The following is a 5,597-nucleotide window of genomic DNA, read 5'->3' on the forward strand; positions in this document are numbered from 1 at the left end:
GGTTAAGATTTTAAAATGAAAGAGAGAAGCTGATTGATTGCCATGCACAGCTGCTCCAGATTTTGTCTGCCCCAGTTTTGATAAATGTCCGCCCATGTTGCCAATGACAACCAGTCAGCTTCTTTCATTTTTTTTTCTCAAACTAGCAGTGTGAAAATTACAGTTGGTAGGTGATCTTGGAAAAACAGAAATTGGTGATCCCATTACATATTACGTGCGTCTTAAAGGCATGTACCAAATCTACGTGCTTTTAGTGAAGCTAAATAGAAAATAACAAATAATTAGCCAAATAAAAAATTCCAAAAGTACAATAATGAGTAAAACAAATGTAAAATGCATAACACAGTTTCACCTCTTGCGATTCCACAAAGAAAAAATGTCAAGAAAACGGAGTAAAATTTAGGCCTAATACCAAGATAACAATGATAAAAAATATTTTTTGCAATTTAGTGGTTGAAACTTAAGCAGTTTAGTCAGAGACACATTTCAAGAAAGACTCTTGAAATGTGCTGGAACTGTTTTGTGACAGAAGTAACCTACCTTGCCAGGGCTTGGATTTTTGCTGCTTGTCGCTCCTCCTGTTCTGCCACTTTCCTTCTCAGGTTATCAATTTCTAGCCTGAGTATGGAAGAATGTTCCATCTCAGAATCAAGCAGATTTCTCAGTGATCTGGAAGAGAGAAAGAACCATCTGTTTGTTTACATACAAGGGTATATTTTGGTAACATATTTTAACAGACATTTCTCTTTTTATGTTATTCCATGGAAAATGCTGAAAACTATTTCTTTTTAAATAACAAAACACTATCTCTACATTTGTCATCAAAGATTCACACAACTTTCACACATGATTCACAAAATTTTCCAATTGCTTTAAATTCAAAACTTTTGTGTGTCTTTTGTGAAAAAAAAACTTATAAATAGTGACAATTTGAAATTGGAAAAATAAACTGTTTTCTACATAAACATAAAGTAAGTAATTTCCAGAAACGTAGCAGTCCATGCAATGTCACCAGTTGTTTTTAGTATATGGTTGAAAAAAAGAAGTTCTGGTCACAAACAAATATTTGAAGACCTCAATCATTACTCACATGAAATTACATTTTCATTGCTCAAGGGATGCTGATGTGGTTCTGTGCACTTCCAGGTTGCGACACAGTGTTGTGTCACACTCCAGAGGTGATCAGAGTGGAATCCTCTGTTTTGTACTACAGCATAAACAGTTCAATACAACATGTAGTTACTGTCACATCTTTATGAAATATCAAGAGTGTAGCTTCTCTTTCATGTTCTGTTAAATCAAACACCATGGGAAAAACTATTATGTTAAACTGCATGTGACATTTTTACTGCATGTAAAAAATTCAGTATACTGTCTTCATTTAAACTGGCCAGATTTCATAACCACACAGCAATTCCAGAAAAAAAACAATACTCTGTGGGCTTACTTTATCAGTTTGGCTCTAGAGCCATTTACACTTTTTAGTTATAGGCTTATTAATTCACTACTACTTACTACATACTACACCGAAGTGGGGCATTTTTTTTGGGGGGGGGATAATTAGGGCGTTCTTTTGGCAGTATTTTCGTTAAAAATGTATCTCATTTTCAACATTTTAAAAGGCAAAAAAGTAATCATGGGCAAAATCATGTAAAAATAACAAGTAATACTGTAGATATAAAGATCCCCAATAAATTTTGCAATGCGTTTTGTTTATTTGGACACCAAAATAATGTTTCTAGCTCAAAGCCTGGCAACGTTAGTTTGAAAGAAAATAAAGGCTTTATTTACATTTTGTGTATGTGTTTTTCACACTACAAAAAGTAACAAACAAAATTGAGGAAGTATATAAAAAAAAAAAAAGTAATAGAAGAAAGAAAAAAAAGGTTAGATAAGCAGAAAGAGGATGAAATTATTGATGGCTAATTAAGTATTTAAAACGGGGTTTATAAAGGAGAGATGTTTAAATAGAAACATAACTCCACTTTTTTTCTGCTTTCAGGGCCCATTCACACAGTATTGCACTAATGTATGTTGTGTCCCACTGTAATGCGTGTAGCATTAATGTGTATTTCCACTTTTCACAGCCAAATTAGGATAACGCCTGTTTTATATTTGTTACACATTCCATCTTTCATAGCCTTTCATTTCCATCTTTCATAGCATATGCTAAAAAAATACTTCTTGCAGTTTAAATTGCTTTAACTAGGGTCAGAGTTTCTTTGTTTTTTAAGGGTTAACATTTCTACTTGCTTGTCCTTTTTTGTAATGTTAGGAGGGGGTGCGACGCAATGCCAATTTGTATTTGGATTAATGTACACTTCAGGTTTTTGGTAATGAAAATACATTGATGTACTGTATATGTTGAGAATTGTGTCCTGATACTGTAGATGAGTCAGCAGTTAATGACTTAATTACCTGGGACAAAATCAAATGAGGTGGCAGTTCATGTTCAGTAGTGACAATAGACCTGTCTCACTCTTGGATGTGGGAATAATGATTATGAAAGCTGGGCAGTTTATTAAAAGACTATTCAGAAGACTTACCATCAAAGAGCCTGCCACAGCCTGAGGGAGACATAGTTGTTTTAAACAATTATTATGCTATACTATTATATAGAAGGCCAAAATCATTATGGGACCTCTTTATACACAGCACACTCAAGAATAAAGAGTTAGATGCTTATGACATTTGGGCAGGAGAGCTGCAGGAGGCCAGAGATTGCAGGCAGAGAAGGGAAAAAGAGAGAAAATGAGCAGACAAAAAAGGAGTGACTGTAACACCAGATACCAGGACACAGCTGTATTCATTGTGCTGAGAGGCGGCAACACAGGGAAAGAACATTCCAGCAGCGAGGGATCACATCAGAGAGAAGGTAGACAGCTGTTGAGTTGACTGCAGCTGCTGGACTAACAGGACACCTGCTGGATTGAATGTGCTGGAACTACAGCCTGAAAGTTAAAGAGACTGCACCTAAGAAACTGACCTCTCACACCTATAAGGGAGCCTCCAAAATGTAAGTGCGAGTAAAAGGGACTGGTAAACATAATACACTGTTGCATATAGTTGGTAGTAACTTTATTGTGATTGGACTGATAGTTTAAATATATTATGTTAATCCTGCTTAGTAAATAATAGGCTATGTTATCATCAGCTGAACTATTAAATAAGTACTTTTTTATTATATTGTGGATTTTGAGCTAATGGTTACCTGCCAAGTCTTGGTTATAATTTTGGCATTTAAGACCCATCTCATTGCTCCCATTTATCTTCAAACTTCTTGAATGGCTGGTCTACAACAGCCTGAGTCACCACCTTATCGTTAACAACCTCCTTGACCTGATTCAATCCAGGCTTTTGTCCGCAACAATCCACAGAAACTGCCCTTCTAAAACTTACTAATGATCTACTAACTGCTCAAATCAATGGCCACTACTCTATACTCATACTTTTGGACCTTTTTGCTGCCTTTGTGTGATATGCTCACCTCAGAACTCTCCAGCACCAGGACCCAGCAGCCTCACACGCAGGGGCATCAGACCGCTCCTCCCCCCTCACACCAGCTGTCACAACAAAGCAGTGTTTTGTTTTTTTAAATCAAAAGTTTTTATTGTTTTACAGCATAAAACACTTATGGAGGAGTATCAACAAAAGAGCATAGCAAGCAGTATGGTAGTGTTACATAAAATATCACTAGCGCATGGGTAGTATAGCACATAGATGTAATGTGCAAGTGATGACATACAGATGATGTGGATCGTCACATAGTAGGGCAACATGCCCTATGGAAGGGGGCAACTCCCTGTAAATTCGTTGTTTCCGTGACGATCCCACACATTGATGGCTGACATAAAGAACATCTACAAAACAAATGTAAATTAAGCCCAAGGGGTGGCAACTGTAAGGAAACAGTAAAAGAGAGAGAGGAGAAGAGAGCAGGAAAGGGTTAAGAGACCAAGAAGGATGAAGAAGAGAAGACTTACTGCCGTGACACCATGCACCAGGAACCTGTGTTGAGTACGGGACAGATTTTAACAAGGTTAAGTAAAATCACCTTCGGGTCTGACGGCAGTGTTGTATCCAGCAGGTTGGATACAAAATCCAACACGCGGGTCCAGAAGGCCTGTACCATCGGGCAAGACCACCATATGTGGATATAGGATCCCACTTCTCCGCAATCCCGGAAGCACTCTCCCGTTTGTCCTGGAGCAAATGTGTGCAGGCGCTCAGGCACAAGATACCAGCGGTAGAGCAATTTATAATTGATTTCCAACGCTTGCACCCTCTGAGAGCTGGATTTGGTTGTTTCCCAGATGGATTGCCAGCTGGCTTCGTCAATGGGGCAACCGAGATCTCGCTCCCATGCAGACATATAGACATGTTGGTGAGTGGTGAAACTTGATAGTAGGCAGTCATATATGGAAGAGATCAAGCCAGGGGTGTATGGGTCCTCATGGCAGGCCCTTTCAAAAAAGGTAAAAGTAGGGAATACGGGGACTTGGGAGGACAAGAAATGTTTGACTTCGAGGTAACAGAAACGTTCCGTCGCCGGGAGGTCGCAATTGTTGGAATGTCTTGGGAACAGCGGACGTGTATAATTTAGAGATACATGTTATGCCGCTCGACATCCACTGTTGGAACGCAGCAGGGGAGTCGCAGCCAGGGGGGAAGGAGGGATTCCCTAGGAACAGCAGCGGGCGGTGGGGGGACAGTAGATGTGCCGAGTATTTATGGGCATCCCATAGGCGCATGGAGTGAGCTGTAATGGGGTTAGTCAGATGCACCCTGTCTTTAGGAAGAAGCCACAAGAGGTTGTTCACAGCGAGCGGGGAGCAGTCAACAGCTTCCAGCGATACCCAGAGCGGAGGGTCGAGGGTAGTAGGGTACCTAGTCAGTGGAGCAAGTTGTGCTGCCATGTAATAGTTAGAAATATGTGGGACCCCCAGGCCACCCTTGAGTTTGAGCGAGTAAAGTATTTGTCGTGATATACGGGGACGGCCATGGGGCCAAATGAATTGAAACAGTTGACGTTGCAGTATCCTAAAACGATATCCCGGGATAGGGACTGGGAACACTTTAAGGCTTAATCTTTGTAAAGAGGCATTTCCTGTCCCATTTCGTCTGGGGACCATAGATGTTAATCAGGCGCAGGTCCTGCCCCCTCACAGAGACGTCCAAGACCATGCATCTCCCAATCTCTACCTCAATTACCCGTCGGCACGTTACCGTACCAGAAAAAAGGACTGCAACCCCGCTGTAAGGCTCGGCCGCAAGAGACCAAAAGGAGGGACCGCATCTCCACTCCTTCTTTGCCAGATGTATATCGGCCAAACTACTCAGATGGGTCTCTTGCAAAAACAAAATGTCAGCATCAAACTCGCTGAGCAAAAATAAGGCCATGTGACGAGCGCTCACTGATCTTAAGCTAGCAACATTAATGGTTGCCACTTGTAACGGAGTGGGAACTGCCATTAGGGTAATTGAGGCAGCCGCTTCTTAGCCTGACTACTCTCTCTTCCTGGAGAACCAGTGCGCTTCAGTGCACCCTGGGACTCATCATCCATAGAAGAAATTGATACAGTACTTAAAGACCCCCC

General features: G+C 40.6%; 1 long non-coding RNA gene across 1 annotated transcript in view; it reads right to left on the reverse strand.

Annotated features, from left to right (window-relative positions):
* Window positions 1-579: 579 nt before the first annotated feature.
* The window catches only part of LOC108800771, a 22,979-nt gene continuing 17,961 nt past the window's right edge, over window positions 580-5,597 (reverse strand). Inside the window, exon 2 of the long non-coding RNA XR_001942120.1 lies at window positions 580-669. This is a non-coding gene — a long non-coding RNA (uncharacterized LOC108800771). The remainder of the gene's footprint in view (window positions 670-5,597) is intronic.

This window comes from Nanorana parkeri, unplaced genomic scaffold (genome assembly GCF_000935625.1).
Source record: "Nanorana parkeri isolate BGI_ZX_2015 unplaced genomic scaffold, ASM93562v1 scaffold2129, whole genome shotgun sequence".
NCBI lineage: Eukaryota > Metazoa > Chordata > Amphibia > Anura > Dicroglossidae > Nanorana > Nanorana parkeri.